Genomic DNA, 22,451 nt, shown 5'->3' with positions numbered 1-22,451 from the left:
GTTATAATATCTGCTGATGAAGAGAGAACAGGGATAGTTTAGTTTAATTACGGTTATAATATCTGCTGATGAAGAGAGAACAGGGATAGTTAAGTTTAATTACGGTTATAATATCAGCTGATGAAGAGAGAACAGGGATAGTTAAGTTTAATTACGGTTATAATATCTGCTGATGAAGAGAGAACAGGGATAGTTTAGTTTAATTACGGTTATAATATCTGCCGATGAAGAGAGAACAGGGATAGTTTAGTTTAATTACGGTTAAAATATCTGCCGATGAAGAGAGAACAGGGATAGTTTAGTTTAATTACGGTTATAATATCTGCTGATGAAGAGAGAACAGGGATAGTTAAGTTTAATTACGGTTATAATATCAGCTGATGAAGAGAGAACAGGGATAGTTAAGTTTAATTACGGTTATAATATCTGCCGATGAAGAGAGAACAGGGATAGTTTAGTTTAATTACGGTTATAATATCTGCCGATGAAGAGAGAACAGGGATAGTTTAGTTTAATTACGGTTAAAATATCTGCCGATGAAGAGAGAACAGGGATAGTTTAGTTTAATTACGGTTAAAATATCTGCCGATGAAGAGAGAACAGGGATAGTTAAGTTTAATTACGGTTAAAATATCTGCCGATGAAGAGAGAACAGGGATAGTTTAGTTTAATTACGGTTAAAATATCTGCCGATGAAGAGAGAACAGGGATAGTTAAGTTTAATTACGGTTATAATATCTGCCGATGAAGAGAGAACAGGGATAGTTTAGTTTAATTACGGTTATAATATCTGCGGATGAAGAGAGAACAGGGATAGTTTAGTTTAATTACGGTTATAATATCTGCTGATGAAGAGAGAACAGGGATAGTTTAGTTTAATTACGGTTAAAATATCTGCCGATGAAGAGAGAACAGGGATAGTTAAGTTTAATTACGGTTAAAATATCTGCCGATGAAGAGAGAACAGGGATAGTTTAGTTTAATTACGGTTATAATATCTGCTGATGAAGAGAGAACAGAGATAGTTTAGTTTAATTACGGTTATAATATCTGCTGATGAAGAGAGAACAGGGATAGTTTAGTTTTATTACGGTTATAATATCTGCCGATGAAGAGAGAACAGGGATAGTTTAGTTTAATTACGGTTATAATATCTGCTGATGAAGAGAGAACAGGGATAGTTTAGTTTTATTACGGTTATAATATCTGCTGATGAAGAGAGAACAGGGATGGTTTAGTTTAATTACGGTTATAACATGTTGTCATCTTGCTTTTCTTAATGACGTGCTATTGCATTTGTGTTCATACTGTATCAATAAATGTGACGGACAAACGACAGCTTGACCGACTCCCAAATGTGCTCGAATACAACAAATGTTCCTCTTCTCATCATGGCCTCACCCACTTTGTTGTGTGTATCCGTTTCTCAAATTTTGATTCAACATATGCAAAGATTTGATTGTTTTGCGTTTCTTTTCTTATCTGACTGTGCTATAATTTAACAGGTCTAAATAATAATATAAATAACACTTAAATACTGATGCAGCACATTTCTCTTTATAAAAAAACATCATTTGAGAAATCATTAATGTCAAATAGAGCATGTTAAGGTGCTTAAGTTTATTTATTTAGTGTTACAGGCACCTTTGAATTGCCATTCCCAATGAGCAACAGTAAGTAAGGCATGAGTTAAACACTTCTATATAACAACACACACTGAAACAACAAGTCACAATGGGCCTTATGTCATGAAAAAGCAATGTTTGACCCTCATTATTCAAACCTGACAGAAAACAATAGGATCCGAACGAGCACAGCATCCCACTGTCTAAAGAACAGAACAAGGCCCATAGGACGTCACAATATCTGCGATTCAAAACCATCAGGCAAAACCCATGAGAGACGTGTCGTTTCTCTCTGTCATTATGCAAAGTCCAGAAAAAATAAATGCTCCACAAGTTTGCTCATTTTAACAGCTCTTCACATTTAAGGTTAAGGAGTGCTGTAGTGTCTCCTATTAAACACAAAAACACATCCTGCATGAAACGTGCCACATTATACAAGACAACCAATGGACTAGAAAAATAATATTTTGCACAACCTTAATGAAAGAGCCATGCGATATGGTCAAAAATAGCATTAAGATAAAATGATTGGGTTACACTTTATTTTAAGGTGTCCGTGTTACAGTGTTATTATGCATTTAAGTCCTGAGTAATAATAATGAACTATTACATGAACTTACTATAGGGTTAAGGTTGCATGTAATTACGCATAATTTACTACAGTAACTTAATGTAACAAGGTAACAAATAAACTGAACTGATAAAACTGATCAGAACTGCATTTTATTTTAGTCTAATTAGCTGCTGCAAAACAGAACTTGTATATTGTAAAATATATCTTAATTGTGTGGTAGTCCTCAAAATTATATATTATAATAATAATAATTTTAAAAAGTAATGTTTTTAAAAAATATTAAGCTTTTTAAATTTATTTTTAAGGACTATATGTTGCTGAATTTCACACATCGGCAAATGAAAGTCCTTAAAAAATAAATAATAAGAAATAAATTTATTAACAAACTGTGCAGGGCTGGTGGTACTCCAGGAGAGGTTTGAGAACCACTGAAAAAAACCCTTTTAAAGGAATATATTTCGCTGTAGTTCATATTTTCGGCAGATGAAAGTCCTTTAAAAATAAAACAAGAAATGTTTTAAGAAATATTATATAATATTTATACATATACATTATACATATATAATATTTATACATTTACTTTTTTTATTATTATTGTTTTAAGAAATATTATTAGGCTATTTTATTTTTCTGAGGAATACATATTTTGGTATAATTCAAACTTCAGCAGATGAAAAAGTGTCTCTTTCCACTGTCATTGTGCTGCTCCGGTAACTTGTGCTGTTAAAGCAGCATAAAAACATTCCAGAAGTCCCTTCTGTTTATCCGTCGTGTTCCAGTGACCTCAAAATCTCACTTCCTTTGACAAACAACAGGCAGCAGCTATCTAGGAAAACACTTGCTCACTAGCACAACGGGGCCCAATCGCAGACAAACACTCATGTCACCTTTAGACGACAGAGACGGGCTCCTCGTGCCAGCATCTGCTGCCTTTCAGAAAGAGGAGAGCAGACGTCTGTCTCCTGTAAAAGCTCAGCCTTTGAGCATATGACAAGGAATAGGCGAGCACAGTTCCTGCCTGTAAACCCTGCGGATTAAAGTGTGTTTTCAGTGCCAACCGGGTCAAAGCGTTCGCCGCTTTACCTGCTCAATAACACACAACAGAGTCGCACACATGGCACAAAACACCCTTCACCAGCCGAGTGGGACACGGTCGGGAAGTGCCACAGCCCAGAGAAAAGATTAAAAGGAAGTCTTGTGATGATGGATCATCTGTGCTGAAGGTCTCGTGCTAAATAAAGTTCAGAGCTTCCTCTGTCAGTGCAGAAGTTTATTGTGTTGACAAAAGTGCAATCTTAGAATCAGTCCAGAACACAGACAAGCCTTTGACAAACATAACGCATGATCCTACGGTCCTAACCTCACTTATACTACAATAAGGCACACAAAGCCAAGCATTCAATCTATTGAATCCAGAGACGCACTGAGTGTGATTTTATGTTATTTAAACATATTATTCAAGTCTCATTGAAAGCTACTTTAGATAAACCAAAAAATGTTTTTGTTTTTTTTAGCAAGGATGTATTAAATTGATCAAAAATGACATTTATAATATCACAAAAGATTTTAATTTAAAAAAAAAAGATGTTTTTTTGAACTTTCTACTCATCAAAGAATCCTGAAAAATCGAAGTTTCCACCAAAATATGAAGCAGCTCAACAGTTTTCAGCATTGATAATAATCATAAATGTTTCTTGTGCATTAAAACATCATATAAGAAGGTTTCCATCAACCTATTTTTATGTGCATTTTGGGATATCACATCAAAAAAGGCTGAATGGAAATGGCAAGATGCACAAATTCTAACAACGCACATTAAAAAAACACATGCGCTCGTTTGAGTCGGATAAATGTTCTATCCAATACAAAAACATGCACATAAATTATGACGGAAATTTTTCTGAATAAATTCCTTGATGAGCATGTAAAAAAAAAATCCTGTGGTTTGAGATGTAGCAGCATAACTGTACTAAATGTGGCAAAATGTTTGTTTGCAAAGCATATGAAATGCTGTTTTGGTTATCCAGAAGTCTGTTGTCAAAGATGCTCGGTATATATTTCCCTCCTAAAACTGTCTTACGTTAGCCTGGCGTAGTCGTGCTCAATTCTAGTCAGAATATGAGTGATTCTGCTCCATTGGGCTGTGATTATGGGGCGTTTCAACCAAGCGACAACCTCCCGCGATCTCTCTTGAAGCCAATACGGAAGTAATGTAAACTGCAATTCATCGACTCCAGAAACGAGCAGAATCTCATTGAGCGCCATGTTAAAATTCCCAACTTTACAGCAGAAAAAAAGCAGGTTTAACGCCTGGTACAAATTGTGGTTTTGGGCTATACGGCTAATTTTGACCTTCATGACAACTGTGAGGGGGGTGAATTTTTTTATAACTCATTCGTTTATGTTATATAAAGCCTTAAAGTTCTGCATATTTAAGGGTGTGGTTACCTTAAGTGACAGGTGGATAGCCATTTCTCCGCCGTCTATAGTCATTGTGTCACCTCAGCTCCACCCACATCCCGCCTATTTGCCCATTTTCTGTTTTTGAGTGACTCGCGATGACTAGCTCACAAGATGGCGACGCCCAGCTCGCCCCTACTTTACGCTTCAGAACGGCTTATCGGAATCCTATGGGTGATGTCACGGACACTACGTCCATATTTTTTTACAGTCTAGAAAGAAAGAAAATGCATCAGCACTCAATTGGATAGACTAACAACCAATCAGATCAGCTGAGTAAGTGAAGTATGTTGAGAGACGCATAGTATAGTGGGAAGTTCGGATCATTTTACAGATTTGAATGTTTGAATCATTTTATTCAGCAAAATTAACAAATCTTTCTTTTTTCCAAGTCATTTCATCCATTAATTTATTATAAGCTAATGTAGCCAAGGCCAAACTTTAAGAAAGAAATGACTCATTAATTGCTTAGCTGGGTCTTCAGCTTATGCAGTCTGTCGGTTCACCTCACCTCCGAATTAAAAAAAAATACATTTATTTGCAAATGTATTATGCGATATTGCAATTTTGCGCATAAGTTACATTCGCAACTTTGGATTGAAACACGGCTAGTGAAGACAGAGAAATGATGCTAAAAAAAATTCAACTTTGATCAAAGGATTAAGAAAAACGTTATTTAACATTTGAATAATATTTCACTATTTTTACTGTATTTTTTGATCATGTAAATGCAGCCTTGGTGAGCAGAAGAGACTTCTCTCAAAAATGTTTTAAAAGACCCTAAACTTTTGAATGGAAGAGTATATATATTAATACACACCATATTTTCTGACTAAGGTCCTGCTATATTAAACCAAACGGCTGCTGTGTTATATTTCAGGGCTGTGTAGAAACGGAAGAAGTGGCGATCACAACGCGGACAGCTGTTGTCCATGAACCACCAGCCACTGCATAGTTCCTGACGGGCAAAACAACGGCCCCAATACACAAATAATAAAACACCAAAAACAACTGTCCACCCCACTGCAGCGCAGCTCTCCGCTCACAGGACAGTTTGAAATCGTCCTTCACATCTGTTACTAATGAAGCCCAGGAATGTTCCCCTCCACACAGAAAGGTGGATCATTATCAGTCCACAGACACAGAGGACGGCTTTCGTCTTGTTAAACGGCAGAGGAAGATCAGGACATCATTTAACGCAGATGAGGCTTCAGATACCTGCCGTAAGAGGCTAAATTCAGCTAGTTTGGGAAACTTAAGAAAAGTGATAAACCGGCAGCACACGTTCAGCTAAATTCCACGCATGCTTTCCAGACAGGTTTTGGTCTGTCGTCTATGGAAGCTTGTTTCCACCACAATTAAAACTACTTAAAAAAGATAATTGTCACAATTCTGACTTTTTTCCGAGTTTAAATTCTGTTCTGAGAAAGAAAAAAAAAAAACAGAATTGCGAGATTAGGGCTGGGTATTGTTAAAAATTTGTCGATATTGATTTTGTTACGATACCTTGCCTTTGTAGTATCGTTCCTGAACGATACTTTTTCGATATCAAATTTTTTTTTTTTACATTTATGTTTACTTTTTTCAGTATGTTGACTTTTTTTTACAGACTCAAAGACTCAAATGCTCTGCGCTCAAGCGCACAAAGCTTGCCGTGAAGCACAGGCAAAAGCAGCCTAATGTTTATAAATGTAAATATAGCAAGGAGACATACATTTTAATTGTTTATTAATAGAGTAGCATTTTCGGAGTCGCTGACTTTTGAATTGAGAGATAAACTCAGAACTAGGATATAAACCCTCACAATTTTGACTTCCTTTCTCCTCAAAACTGTGGGTTAATATTTCTCAGTTCCGACTTTTTTCTCAGAATTGTAGGATTAAAAGTCACAAATGCACACACAAAAAAATATGCTGGCTTGAAAATAGAAAAACTCAGCGTTTGGGTAAAATGTTTGCTTAAAACAACCCAATTGCTGGGCTAAAACAACCCAATAGCTATGTTTGTCCATTTCTTAAGCCAGCAGTGCAATCTTTTTTTTTTTTTTTTTATTCTGTGGTGGAAACAAACTTCCATAGTTGTCAACGATCAGAGCTGGTTTGACTGACAAAAAAAAAAAAAAAATTAAAAAGCTGATTTAGCACATTAAAATTAAAAACATTTAAGATATGCAGTGATATATTTAAAATAAAATTTAATCAATATCAGCATCAATGGAATGACTAGGTCAAGCCTTTTAACTATTAATAATTATTCCAGTAATATAATTTTCCCAGTTATACTTAAATAATATATTGGTCAGTGAAACACCTCAATAACATCACCGCCCAAAATACAATAAAAAATTACTACAAATTAGAGATGGACCGATTGCAATTTTCCGTTTTTTTGTTTGTTTTTTTGTAAGTGTATTTTTCTCTCTGTTTTTAGGGCTTCTTAATGCATACTTGACTAGTCTTAAGAAGCCCTCAATAATTATGTTGAATTATTCATTTTAGTTTGAAGGGAATGAATTCAGAGATGCAACTTCTTGGGACAGGGTTTTACTAAAATAAAACAAAAATACAATGCAATATTAATGCAACAAATTCCTCTCTCTTTGATCATTACGTTTCTTATGTCATCCTACAGCTAGGCTAATGAAATATATATATCTTTATAATTTTGTCAAATGACTATTGAAGCAAAAACATTACAGTGTATACATTTTCCCACAGTTAAACACACTTCTATAAGAAGATCTGTGGTAAAATCATGTGCATTAATCATGTCGCGCTGCTCCAGAAAGCTGGCTGTTTTTTGTCATTTCTTCTGAAGGATCGATATAACATTTCATTTTGTGGATCTATTTATGCTCCTTTAAGCGTTTCACTGACTCCAGAGCGTCTGTGGGATTATTTCTGGAGTATCCCATTCAGAAGACAGACAACAGGCGAACACAACACAAGTGTTACACACAGCGGAGACCCCCAAATCGACACGTGCTGCGTGCAGCTGTCATACGCGCTGCTTATTTCAGCCTATAGTCGTCTCGCCAACATATATCCGCACCATACATGATACAAAACCCAGTTAAACAAGAGAAGCAAAAGAAAACAATTCCATCATGAAACTGGATCTGTCAGCTGAACGGCAACAACAATACCAGAACTAACAATACCTTCGCAGATCCTCCCAAAGTTTTCCTGATATCGTTTAAACTGGTAGTCACATCACGTACGGGATCTCTCCAGAACTCAGACCCCTGCTCCAACTCATGACTCTATTTCAGCCATACGCCAAAAGAGAGCATGGCTCGGGTTTCACACACACGTGGTGCATTGTGGGAACGATGGCCATCTCTGCTACTTGGCTCGGTGGCAGGCCTGACGTGGATAAAAACTCTACTGGGTCTCTCAGTGCTCTGTCATTTTTGTGATGGAAATGGGTTTCAGTGGCTGTGATGGTTTCTAAATGCAGCGTTCAGATGCAGAACTGTGAAGACGACAGGCGTGTTGAAGAGCGAGCTTGATTATGAATGTTCTGCGGTTCATTTGGCTTCATCCTGCACTTTTCCCAAAGCGAAACACATTTTACATTCCTTGATACCCAACAGAACTGGACCGGAAACCACAAAAATAACCCACAAGTTTATGAGCTCAGGCCATATTAATGCACAACTCTGTGTTGTTGTTGTTTACTAAAAACACTTTTCAATGACTTCAATGTATATTAAGTTATTAATTAAGATTTCGATTTGACAAGACGTTATTCAAAACGTATCATATATCATGAATATATCGGTCAGACTTTGGTTTAGGGTCTAATTCTCACTATTAACTGACTTTTGCCTCAAATTCCTAATCATTGCTTATTATTAATATATTAATAATAACTATAGTTAAAAGGTAGTTGTTAAGTTTAGGAATTGGGTAGGATTAAGGGATGTAGAATATGATTATTAAGTACATAACGTGCTTTATAAGTACTAATAATCAGCCATTACATTGCTGTTTCATGCATACTGAGCTTTTTCCACTGTTAAAGACTTGGATTCCCATCCTAAACATAGACAAAGTTTCAAAAACTAATGTTGGACGTTTGATGGAGTATTTCTGTGTCAAAAATACTCCATCCGGTTTCTCACAAGTTTCGGAGAGTTTTTTTCGAGTATGGGTCGGCTTGACGTTAATAGAGCGGAAGGTCCTTGTATGGGCCGTACGGCTCTTCTCCCGGTAGGGCGCGCGCGTGACTAGAGCGAGAGAGGAAATGCACGGCCATAAAACACTCTCAGCTGCAGATCCAGTCGTCCGTGAAGACTTATGTCGCGCGCCGCGCTCCACTTTATTCCTATGGGTGACTAGAGCGAGAGAGGAAATGCACGCCCATAAACACTCTCAGCTGCAGATCCAGTCGTCCGTGAAGACTTATGTCGCGCGCCGCGCTCCACTTTATTCCTATGGGTGACGTCGAGCGACTTCAACGCTTCAGCACAGCATTCCGGGAAGGCAGCGCTGCATTTGAACCGATTTGAACGCAGAAATGGCAGGAAGCTTCACAACATCGCTTCAGTCGGGCTCTTCGCAAAGTGGATTTCCATGCCACTGCTGTCACAGGACTTCACCAAATCATACCAAAGAAGTGTGTTTTTGACGGAGCGGTCCCAGCGATAAAGGTTCGGTCCTGCTTTGGAAGCAGCCGGTGAGTAAAACTGCTTCAAATGTCTGTGCTGTCGGCTATCGTCGCGTGAGTAAACATCAGTAAACGGCACGATAGCGTGCTTCGTCGTCAAATGCGCTAACGGACTCTATTGTTGTTCTCTGTATAACGTTACACTAGTCTGACGTGCAAAACCGTTTTGCTTGCTACTGCTAAGGTTTAGTCGCATACAATAGTCCGTAAACCGAATCATGTCCTCATAAACTGCGAGTAAAGACACACACATGTTGACAGGCCACTAAATACAGTCCATACCACAGAGACGGACGTCCTGCTGCTGCTGTTTCTCCTGTTCAAATTATTTCAGCCTCCGAATCTGATTCTGGATCATATCTGTATTAGCTGAATCTGATCGATAGCAATGGGTTTCTCCACGCTTGAGGACGTCACCGCTTTGTGTGCGCTCGTCATTCTTTAGCTCCGCCCACACGATACGCCTCCAGCCGCTCGTTTTTTTTCCGGAAAGACTCGGTACAGTCTATATTTCTTTTATAAATATAATAAAACTAAAGACTCTTCGGAGATATGAAGGATGCAATACTACTCTATAGGTACTCAAGATTGACATGAGATTTCAGTCAGAGTGCTTCACCCCCCCCCCACCCCCTTTAAAGGGTTAGTTCACCCAAAAATACAAAATGCCTCATAATTTACTCACTCTAAAGTCAGCCTAGGTCAATTTGACATTCTTGTTTCAGACAAACAGAGTTAAATTCAAACATGTACAGTGGAACTGTTGACTGATTTTCGACAGCAATTAAACATGAAACATGCTTTATGCTGGTACCAGTTGATACAGTGATGCTATCAGATGGCGATACTATGATACATAATGATTAAAATTCACATACCAACACATGGTGTACCATTTGTAACATAATACATGAGCACTTTGGGTAGATACTACACTTACAAATGGAAAAACATTTGAGTGATAAATGCTGTGTGTTAATTCCAGCAGAAGTCAGAAATATTAATGAAGACAAGACTGTTTGGGTTTTTCTTCCCCTCAGGAAATTAGACACGAGGGAAAGTAGACAAGGAAACGAGTTTGGGCTGGTTACCTCAGAAACCAAACAGAAAATACCCCACATAACCCCATCCCCATTCCATCACAGTTCCAGAGATCAAGCCAAACCAAGCATCTAAATCTGTACGATCACAACGATTTGGGACAATTTGTACAGGGACATTTAAAGCAATACAAAAATACAAAATTAAATAGCTCACCGCTTTATGTCACCGCTTTCAAATCTAGTTTGTGCTTGCGTAAATTCAAACATTATGATCACAATAATACGTGTTTAAATGTTTGGGAATGACATGCAAGATTTGAAACAAAGAAATTTAAGCTAACTGATAGAGAAATCCTCACATTTACACTAAACGGACACCCAAAAGAAAACCCAGATCCATTACTAAACAACCATTCAACATTTCATTTTCAACAAATATGTTTGAGGCAAGACTTTCCTCTCGCGCCCTTTGGCAAACTTGGAACAATGTGACCCTCCGCGAACACAAAGCTTAAGACAAAAGAGTCTTGCATTCATGCTGAATGACCTCATTGCTTACTAAAAGCAGTCCTGACGGCTCCGATTCTGCCGTGGATAAACTCGTAACAGTGAGAGAAGTCATTTGTTTTGAGTTCAGAATGTGCTCTTTGTTCCTGAAAATTTTGGGCTTTGGCTAATGAAAAAAAACAGCACGGCCCGCGGCGCGCGTCGAGGAAAGCCCTGCTTCCCGTGAGGACATGTTTGCGGAGGGCGAAACTCAACCCTCTGTGAAACTCGATGAAACTGAGAGTCCTTCCTGTAACACCTGTTTTGCAGATGACATCATCGGCGAGCTAATGGACGTTTGATCCGCTACCTAAAAATGAAAAGGGAGAGAAAAATCCCTACAAACCTGAGGTTTGCATGTTGTGCCAATAACAACTATGTTGATTGGAATATTAGTGGATTGTTTTCTATTGCAATAACTTGCAATATTAATTTTAATTCTCAAGTCAACATGCAATTGTTTAAGGCTGCATTTACACTGCAGGTCTTGATGCACAATTCCGATTTAGTGACTATATCTGATTATTTTAAAGACCCGCTTACATCATCTTTTAAAAGCGACCCATATCCGATATTTGCATTTACACTGTACACTGGCAATGTATACTTAAAGGGATAGTTCACTTTAAAGGTCCCGTTCTTCGCGATGCCATCTTTCAGCTTTAGTTAGTGTGTAATGTTGCTGTTAGAGCATAAATGATACCTGTAAAATTATAAAGCTCAAAGTTCAATGCCAAGCGAGATATTTTATTTAACAGAAGTTCCCTTTCAAAGCCTACAGCGAACGGCCGTTTTGGACTACAGCCCTGCACTTCCTGCTGTGATGACGTCACTAAAACCGCTTGTTGACTAAAGCTCCGCCCACAAGAACATGCAGAATAGGGGGCGTGGTCTTGTTGCTCTCCCACGTGGAGAACAGCACGCATTCAGCTCTTGCATCTCCCCGTTATGGTAAGAGGCGGGACCTTTTCGGGCAAAGTGCGCTAAGCTGCTGTCCAATCACAACACGGGAAGCGCTGGCCCAATCAGAACTCGTTACGTGTTTCTGAAGGAGGGACTTCATAGAACAAGGAAATCATCAGGCCGTTTTTAGGACAGAGGAAACAGCGCTGTACAGATAAGTCAATTGTGTGCAAAATACTGTGTTTTTTTTACACGCGAAACATGAACTCATGTTATATTGCACACGGTAAACATAATCAAAGCTTCGAAAACACGCGAAGAACGGGACCTTTAAAATAAAAATTCTGTCATCCTTTACTCTTACCCTCAAGTTGTTTCAAACCTGTATGAATTTTTCTTCAGCTGAACCAAAGGGAATATTTTTTTGAAGAATGTCAGTCACTAACCAAACAGTTAAAGGTGAACTATGTAGTATTTTTGCAGTAAAATATCCAAAATCCACTAGGCCAGTGTTATATATTTTGTTCAGTTGAGTACCTACAATATCCCAGATGTTTCCAACTATTTGTAAATTGTGAGAAAATTGCTATTTTAACTAAGGACCGGGACGTGTCAGCATTGCATTTGAGAGAGTCGCCTGTCAATTGCGTCATATCTGCGTTACCCTCGGTTTCGGCTTTTATTTGGCAGGAGCGCTTTATTCTTAGCAGTGTGAACAAGTGAACGCACGGAGGAACGTCATAACATCATTTTAAACACACTTAAATGTATCTAATATGATAAACAGAGCTCCATTACCTCAAAATCATAACCGGAAGAGCGGATCTGTGCAGGCGCCCGGCAAATGTGTCCCGTCCCGTCATAATAAAAGTCCCGGTATTCGCAAGGCGGGTATTTGTTTAACAATCGCTCCAGCAGCTGTGCTCAGGTCCACAACACTCGGTCCTGCTCTGCTTTAGACTACAGTAACGTTAATAACCGCATGCATGAACGTGATTTCTGCCCGAGTCCTATTTTTCACCGGCTGTGATGTGAAGACCACATCTCCCAAGATGCTGCGCTCACACTTTGCGTCATCAAACTACGCATTTGTTTTGCATAGGCGCCCTCCAGTGTACAAAAGCTGCATAGTGCACCTTTAACTGGAGCCATTGACTTCCATAGTAGGAAAAAAAAATACTATGGAAGTTGTTGAAAGATACAGAAATGTAGTGTGTCTCCGGTATTTGCTTAATCAGTGTTTTAACGGTGGAAAGGTGTCAGTTCAATGTCACAGTTACGTTTACCTCAGAAAAGGAGCATTTTGATAAATACATGCACATGTTTTAGGGCTAGGCGATATGGCCAAAAAGTGATATCAATAAAACATGTTCATATGAGGTGATATCGATAATTATCCCGATAAATGTCAAATATATGCCAAATAAATAAATTACATGTGGTGAACGTGAACCTCTATGATAAGTAGTCCACGTCCGTCACTGTTTTATGTCGGATGGGATCGCCAAATATCTCCAAACCACTGAAGTTGATATATCTCCAAACCACTCCAAGCTGGTTGTGAGCTCAGTTTTCTTCACTATCGCTCAATTTTATCGCTCCACTTCACTCCGATCCTCCAAGCCTGTAAGTCATTGACTGTAAACAACAGCGCGTGCAGTACCCAGAAGCCTGGTCTGCAATACGCATGCGCAGTATTACGCATAGTGCGTAAGCATTATATCGAGAATTTATCGAACCGTTGTTATCGTTAAAATTATATCGTGATAATTATCGTTTTTTCGCCCAGCCCTAGTTAAGGGGTGATATTGTTTATAGTCATGAAACAGGTTTGTGTTGCCTGACTTTGGCACAGCTTGCAATGCAGGCTGCAATATTAATAATATTAATATATCATGCTCTTTGTGCATGTATGTGTGCGCGTATTTTTATTTTTACACAACCTGTTAGTGAGGTCTCATTTATTGTGTTTGAATAAATTGGTCAATAAAACTTTTCAAGACACCATTTACTTAATTGATATCAAATCGGAATCACAATAAAATCTAAATCAAGAGTTGTGTTAATATGCAGTCTTAGGTTTGTTTTACAGAGACTTTAAGGTGATTAATTTAGTAAAGACAGAACTTAAAAGTGCTGAAGTAAAAAAAAAAATATTCCAAAACAACAAAACTTGAAAAGCTGAAAGCTCAATACTTCTTCACAATACGTTAAAAAGTGTTAACTTTTCAATAAACTTGTCCTTAAAAGATTAGGCAACTTAAGTTTGGCTTCAGACAAAACTTAGTACTTAAAAAAAAAAAATTATAAAGAGTGAGAACTACTAATCTGACTTCTGTTAGAAACACACACACACACACACACACACACACACACACACACACACACACACACACCCACCCTTCCCCCATGAAAAGATTCCATTGTGACATTCTAAACTGCAATAGCAGTCAGCAAGAGAATGCAGCATATTCCGAAACAACACTGGAATGCTTTGTTAGTGGGATATCTTTCAGCCCGCTGGCCCGGCCAGCGCACACACACACAGATAGAGAGAGAGAGAGACCAGTCTGGGCCTTAATGTATCCAAACCAAGCCTGCAGTCTATTTTTTTACGGTCTATGATCCAAACCTAAATACATGCAACCTAGAAAGGTCTCTCTCAACTGAGCTAGAAGTCTAAGAAACACCAAATTTTCATTCAAAGACTGTTATAACAGCAAAAGTTCCCATGTGTTGTGTGAGGCTTTGGTTTAAGAGAACTGAAACTTCATGAAAACAGTGGCCGCTGGCTCGCAGCTGACCTGAGCGTTATTGCCATAGCAACAGTATTAGCCAACACCACTGCTCATATTCCAAACGCTGGTCAAATAAAGAAACAGACGTGATTGTGTTTCACAGGACGCAGTTATGCAGCTTCTGCATGAAGCGCAACATTTACACAAATACATTTCAAAGTATCTGGGAGCAAATGCAAAACAATTCATATGCTTTGAAGCATCGCTCTCACAGGTCTGATTTAAAATTATTTAAAGGGATAGTTCACCCAAAAATGACTCGCCCGCTTGTCCTTCCAAACCCGTAAGACTTTCGTTCATCATCGGAACACAAATGAAGATCTTTATGATGTAATCTGAGAGCTTTCTGTCCCTCCAATAACAGCTACGCAACGACCACTTTGACACTAAGTATTGCATAAAGAGAACATAAAACTAATCCACACAAATGGAGTGGTTTAGTCCAGATTTTCTGAAGAGACTTGATCATTTTATATGATCTACAGATTGAATTTAAGCTTTTATTCACATATAATAATTCTAACATATAAACATTCATCAACTCACACATCAGGTGCGGTAAACTGAAGCGAGAACCAATGAGGTTCATTCTGGTGTTACATGGCACATTTGAGCTTCAGCGAGAACCAATGAGGTTCATTCTGGTGTTACACGGCACATTTGAGCTTCAGCGAGAACCAATGAGGTTCATTCTGGTGTTACACGGCACATTTGAGCTTCAGCGAGAACCAATGAGGTTCATACTGGGGTTGCGCATCACGTTTGAGCTTCACCGAGAACCAATGAGGTTCATTCTGGTGTTACACGGCACATTTGAGCTTCACCGAGAACCAATGAGGTTCATTCTGGTGTTACACGGCACATTTGAGCTTCAGCGAGAACCAATGAGGTTCATTCTGGTGTTACACGGCACATTTGAGCTTCAGCGAGAACCAATGAGGTTCATTCTGGGGTTGCGCATCACGTTTGAGCTTCAGCGAGAACCAATGAGGTTCATTCTGGGGTTGCGCATCACGTTTGAGCTTCAGCGAGAGCCAATGAGGTTTATTCTGGGGTTGCGCATCACGTTTGAGCTTCAGCGAGAGCCAATGAGGTTTATTCTGGGGTTGCGCATCACATTTGAGCTTCAGCGAGAACCAATGAGGTTCATACTGGGGTTGCGCATCACGTTTGAGCTTCACCGAGAACCAATGAGGTTCATTCTGGTGTTACACGGCACATTTGAGCTTCACCGAGAACCAATGAGGTTCATTCTGGTGTTACACGGCACATTTGAGCTTCAGCGAGAACCAATGAGGTTCATTCTGGTGTTACACGGCACATTTGAGCTTCAGCGAGAACCAATGAGGTTCATTCTGGGGTTGCGCATCACGTTTGAGCTTCAGCGAGAACCAATGAGGTTCATTCTGGGGTTGCGCATCACGTTTGAGCTTCAGCGAGAGCCAATGAGGTTTATTCTGGGGTTGCGCATCACGTTTGAGCTTCAGCGAGAGCCAATGAGGTTCATTCTGGTGTTAAACGGCACGTTTGAGCTTCACCGAGAGCCAATAAGGTTCATTCTGGTGTTACACGTCACATTTGAGCTTCAGCGAGAGCCAATGAGGTTCATTCTGGGGTTGCGCATCACGTTTGAGCTTCAGCGAGAGCCAATGAGGGTTATTCTGGGGTTGCGCATCACGTTTGAGCTTCAGCGAGAGCCAATGAGGGTTATTCTGGGGTTGCGAATCACGTTTGAGCTTCAGCGAGAGCCATTGAGGGTTATTCTGGGGTTGCGCATCACGTTTGAGCTTCAGCGAGAGCCAATGAGGTTTATTCTGGGGTTGCGCATCACGTTTGAGCTTCAGCGAGAGCCAATGAGGTTTATTCTGGGGTTGCGCATCACGTTTGAGCTTCAGCAAGAGCCAATGAGGTTCATTCTGGTGTTACGCATCACGTTTGAGCTTCAGCGAGAACCAATGAGGTTCATTCTGGTGTTACGCGGCACGTTTGAGCTTCAGCGAGAACCAATGAGGTTCATTCTGGTGTTACGCATAACGTTTGAGCTTCAGCGAGAACCAATGAGGTTCATTCTGGTGTTACGCGTCACGTTTAAGCTTCAGCGGGAGCCAATGAGGTTCATTCTGGTGTTACACGGCACATTTGAGCTTCAGCGAGAACCAATGAGGTTTATTCTGGGGTTGCGCATCACGTTTGAGCTTCAGCGAGAGCCAATGAGGTTTATTCTGGGGTTGCGCATCACGTTTGAGCATCAGCAAGAGGCAATGAGGTTCATTCTCGTGTTATGCGGCACGTTTGAGCTTCAGCGAGAACCAATGAGGTTTATTCTGGTGTTACGCGTCACGTTTGAGCTTCAGCGAGAGCCAATGAGGTTCATTCTGGTGTTACACGGCACATTTGAGCTTCAGCGAGAACCAATGAGGTTTATTCTTGTGTTACTTGTGTTGATTTAAAAAAAAGAACAAAACACTAAACTCGTTTTTATCTGACACACATAAATAGGTCAAATCCATTGTGTGCATAGTGAACAATCTCCCAGACTAAAAAAACATTCCTGCATTGTCAACAGGTCAGAAAAAACTAAATGTTCCAGGCGATCATGAGAAAACACTTCTTTAAATAACTAGTCCTGCTGCAGCATCCATTAAGCAGCGAGTCATGCTTTTTCTTTCATTCCCAAACTGAAGGGACCCAAACAGGAAATACATTCCACATGAACTCAGAGAAGCCACTGCCAGAGTCGGGCTACAATAGCTCCGAGGGTCTGGCCGTCTGCTCACAGCACTTTTCAAAAGAGGGCTTAACCAAAACCCTGCTTGCAAAACACAATGAGGTTCACACAGAATAAAGCATAATTGACCTACTCACAGACATCTAACAAACTAATCACAGGCTTCTGTGGAATCCAGGGTGAAGAATGTGGAAACTAACCATTAGGATCACAATCGCAGTATGTAAAAATGCTGTTTTTTAAGTTTGTGAATACTGTACATTAGTGGGGTCACGTGTCTGTTCTGACTGGTCACACAGAGCATGCTAAATGCAATTAATATAATGCGAATTTTGCAATATAAATACGTTTTTGACGTCAAGCAAACTCAGCATTTGAGACTAAAAATAATCTGTCACATAGTGGAAGATAGTTAAAGGGGTACTTCAGCGATGGGAAGATCATTTATGTAGTAGAAATGTGAAATTATTTGAATTTGGTGCCTTCTAGACTGAGAAAAGCCAGAAAATCTATTTCTAGCTCATGTGGATGAAAGACAACAACTCCCAGAATGCACTTGCTTCGCTGCCCTATAGCCAACGCTACTGGATTACTGGATCAATTGCCCACCGCGGCAACGCCCCTACCGTTCTGTTCATTTTCATAAAATAAAATCAGTTCAGTTAGAGAACAGACGCTACAATTAAAAACTGAACGTGCCTGTTCAATATAATGTGAGTGAGCCGAAGGAGAGTCACAAACGCAGTAGGAGTCAGATTACATTCATCACGAGAGCTGAGGTAAGCGTGGGCGCGGCGTACATTCACACCAGCGGTCTCAGTTCATCCCTTCGGAAGCTTAACTTAGGAATTCATTTGAAAAGTTGAAACACTCACTTTGCTCCGCTCTGTTTACATGAATGCCTGACTTATAGCCAATCAGAGCAACGCATAGTCGTCAACAGAACTAAACTGCATGCATGCATACTGGAAGAAGCAGAAGAGGAAGATGAGCGTAAACGATCTCTGCCAATGGCAGTGTTGTAAAATAAATGCATGTACGAACAAGTTCTGCATATAGGATTAGAACGAATTCAACCCCAGCTCTCTTTGGTGACGTGAATGCTTACGTTACTGTTAATCATCTGTCAATCATCGTATGAAGCCACCCCTGACAATTTGAACAGCTCCTGTTCGGGCATAGTTGCTCCACAACAGATCAAGTCCAGACCAAATTTCACAAACTCAAATGTTGTGGGCGGGGCTTAGTTTAGCTGACATCCAGGCTAGTGCTGTACCGATACTTTCTGAAAAGCTAAAGAGTCATGAGCGCATGCGCACACACACGCACACAATACAAAACAGCACTATCCCTGGATAATACGTTGGTGCTGTTCACATTCACACACACACACACTATACATTTGTGTGGTTCACATTATATGTACTTACGCACCGATTGCCAACAAAACACACGTGTACAAATTTGACGTAGTTTCACTCACGGCCTGCGGTTTCCACTCATGACCGGGAACAAACACAAACACTTGCAGAACTCCGGAAAAACAAACTTATCCACTGTTCCCTTAACGCTGGGTTATTTGGGAAGATGAACAAGGTGATCTTTCCCTCACACACACACACTTCTTTAGTGACATTGATGATCTCGTGTCTGAAAACAACGTCAGCGCCACCGATGGCTCCCGTAACCGAATGAAGCTCGATGATGGGCGCGATCTTGCTCTCTCTCTGTGTGTGTGTGTGTGTGTGTGTGTGTGTGTGTGTGTATCGGTACCAGTAGCCTGGATGCCAGCCGAACTTAGCCCCTGCAAAAATTTTAGGTCGGGCAGTTCGGTCTGGCCTCGCTCCATAGAGGAGTAATTATCCCCGAACAGAAACTGTTCGGACCAATGAAATCATCAGGGCGGGCTTTAGACGATGACGGACAGATGATCAACAGTAACGTAATCATCACGTCATCAAAGGGGCTTGGGTTATATTTGTTCAAATCCTAAACGAAGAGCTTGTTTGTTTATGCATTCACCTTCACTATTTATCTCTGAAATGATGATCATGTTGGGTAAGTACTTTGTGTATCATTAAATTATTTTATTTTTTTACAACATCGGCAAAGATCATTTATTCCAGCGTGCGAGCAGACAGGGATGCCAAGTTTTTTAAACAAAATCCGCCAACTACTAGCCCTAAACAATAGCTTCTCGGGGGGGTTCTCTGGGGGAAAAATGGTGTTTGGGGGTAAAATGTGTGTTATTTTGGTAAGGTTGCTGCTAAAATTCGCACTCATGGGACTATATATCACATAATAGTCAACTCAACCTGCAGACATATAGCCTGATGTGGTCATACTCAATTCTAGTCAGAATATGAGTCTGATGCTCCATTGGGCTGTGATTATGGGGCGTTTCAACCGAACCAGGAAAGACCTCGATTGGACAGACCTACAACCAATCAGAGCAACGAAGCGACGCATTGTCAAATGTCAACAGAACTCAACTGCACTGTGTTGCCAAGTCAGAGTTTTTTTCCGTGGTTGTTTTCTATGTCCGTGGGTTGAAGGAAGCGACTATAATGTGATATATAGACGCATGAGTGCGAATTTTAGCAGTCAGTCTTGCCAAAATAACACACATTTTACCCCCCAAACACCATTTTTCCCCCGGAGAACCCCCCGAGAAGCTATTGTTTAGGACTAGTGGTTGGCGGATTTTGTTGTAAAAACTTGGCAACCCTGTCTACACGCACGCTAAAATCAGACTGGAATAAACGATCTTGGCCGGTGTTGTAAAAAAATAAAAGAATCTAATGATACACAGAGTCCTTACCCAACATGATCATCATCTTTGAGAGAAATTATGAAGGTGATGCAGATACAAACAAGCTCTCCGTTCAGGATTCGAGTGAATATAATCCAAGCCCTTTTGATGACGTGATGATTACGTTACTGTTGATCATCTGTCCGTCATCGTCTAAAGCCCGCCCTGATGATTTCATTGGTCCGAACAGTTTCTGTTCAGAGATAATTACTCCTCTATGGAGCGAGGCCAGACCGAACTGCCCGACCTAAAAATGTTGTGGGCGGGGCTAAGTTCGGCTGGCATCCAGGCTAGCAGACATAGAAAACAACCCACGAAAAAAAAACACGGACATGGCAACACAGTGCAGTTGAGCTCTGTTGACGTCACTTCGTTGCTCTGATTGGTTGTAGGTCTATCCAGTCGAGGTCTTTCCTGGTTCGGTTGAAATGCCCCATAATCACAGCCCAATGGAGCATCAGACTCATATTCTGACTAGAGTTGAGTATGACCACGTCAGGCTATCATACCGGGCCTTTTTTGAGTTTTTTCTGAAACTTCTGAAGGAGTGTATTTGGCACAGGAATACTCCAACTTGTTTTTTCATATTGGCCATGTCTAGCATGAGAATCAACTCTTTAACAGTGTAAATAAGTTAAAATGCATGAAATTGCATTAGACCCACTTTAAAAGTTTCTCAATGCAACCGTCAAAGCCAACATGTGCAAGTTGACTTGCAATAAAGAAAATAAACTGTCAAATTAATTAATCGCGAATAATCACCTCCAAAATAAAAGTTTGTTTACATAATGTGTGTACTGTGTAAAATGATTATGTATATATACATACACACACACACACATGCAGATATTTATTTAATATATACATATAATTTATGTAAACAAACTTGACAGCACTAAGATAAATATAGTTTGCACAGAGCACAGCTGTGTATTTTGTGATGCATCACTGGCGTAATAATAGCATAAATAACCCCCCCAAAAAAATTATATTTGATAACCTGATTTGGTCCTGAAACAAAACCAACTGGTAAAAGCACCTTAAAAACAACCAATCAAAATACAGCAGAAACATTTTCACTTATGGGGCGACAAATACATTTAACATCACACTGCAGAGTGTAATTTAAGCTACGTACAGGGTTACACTTATGTGCGGTTGAGTATAAATATCCTGAAATATTCTGAGCTACAGGAATCTGGATTCTCCTGACACACTCGGACGGATCCTCATGATACATTAAATTATTTTCAAGAAACCACAGCCTAATGAAATCAACACTCATTACAGAAAAACACTGGTTAGCCAGTGTTAAACCACCACTAGAGCCTCATGGTTGGATACTGTTGATCATGCATTGACCTTATCTTCCCGATGCTCCAGTTCAACCAAAAATCAGCAGTTTCTGACACTTCAACACCCAGAAAATCACTAAACCATCGCCAATGACACCCGCCAGGGGTTGGGTGTTTGTGTTTGTATGCGTGTGTGTGTGTGTCACCCGTCGGCTGTCATTAGGGTGTTACTGTTAAAGGGCTGCAATGAAGCGTATCAGTGCCTTTTCAGGGCGTTGAAGGGTCTCCAGTGTAATTTAGGGCCACCGGGGGCAGTTAATCACGCCGTTAATTGGAGTAATTAAGATCAGTCCGTCAGACTGCAGCAGATTTGATGAGGTTTAAACGGCTCAATGCTGATACAGATGAAGCAAAACCACTTAACGACCCACAAACACGCCCGAAATCGCCTGAAAAATCACTTTAATGTCGTCCTGCTACAATTTCAGTCTTTTAACAGCAGCGAGTTGACGTTTCAAATGATTTTACAAAAGATCATCAGTATTTATGGAGCTAATCTCAGTTAGCCGTTAGCACCTCTCGCTGACACGGATTGAAAAACACCGCAAACACGTCAGAACACAAACGCTCGGGGCCGCTCCGAGGCGGCTGGGACTAACGGACACAAGTCCTACCTGTAGTAGCTCCGGGAAAGGCGTTTATTGGTGTGAAAAACAGCCCGAGCGGCGGTCGGATCACGGCATCACTTACCAGCTGTTTGTCCCCACCCTCCTGTCTGTGGAGAGAGGAAATGACGGAGCGCGGCTTCCGAGCGCGCATCCAAAGAGCGCGAGCACGCTAGTAGTTGTGCGCGAGCGACCATACCATAGGGCGCGTGCACTTTATGGTAACCGTAGTTTTCACGATAGTGCAATTGTTATAGAAGTTTGTGTTAATACTGTAAAATATTGATAATATTATATAAATAGTAGGTTTTCTTCAAAGAGCCTACGTTTT

General features: G+C 40.1%; 1 protein-coding gene across 3 annotated transcripts in view; it reads right to left on the bottom strand.

The window, feature by feature from the left end:
• Positions 1 to 22,302, bottom strand: part of LOC137043051 (granule associated Rac and RHOG effector protein 1-like) — a 51,563-nt gene extending 29,261 nt beyond the window's left edge. For 2 of the 3 annotated variants that reach the window (XM_067419108.1, XM_067419110.1), the window contains exon 1: positions 22,130 to 22,235. The gene's annotated coding sequence lies outside the window, so the exon portion shown is untranslated. Of the gene's footprint in view, positions 1 to 22,129 lie in introns of all 3 variants that reach the window. The other variant, XM_067419109.1, reaches the window with a different exon arrangement.
• Positions 22,303 to 22,451: the final 149 nt, after the last annotated feature.

This window comes from Pseudorasbora parva, chromosome 16, assembly GCF_024679245.1.
Source record: "Pseudorasbora parva isolate DD20220531a chromosome 16, ASM2467924v1, whole genome shotgun sequence".
NCBI classification, from domain to species: domain Eukaryota; kingdom Metazoa; phylum Chordata; class Actinopteri; order Cypriniformes; family Gobionidae; genus Pseudorasbora; species Pseudorasbora parva.
The sequence above is the reverse complement of the archived record's forward strand: the minus strand, read 5'-3'. Positions and strand labels throughout refer to the sequence as shown.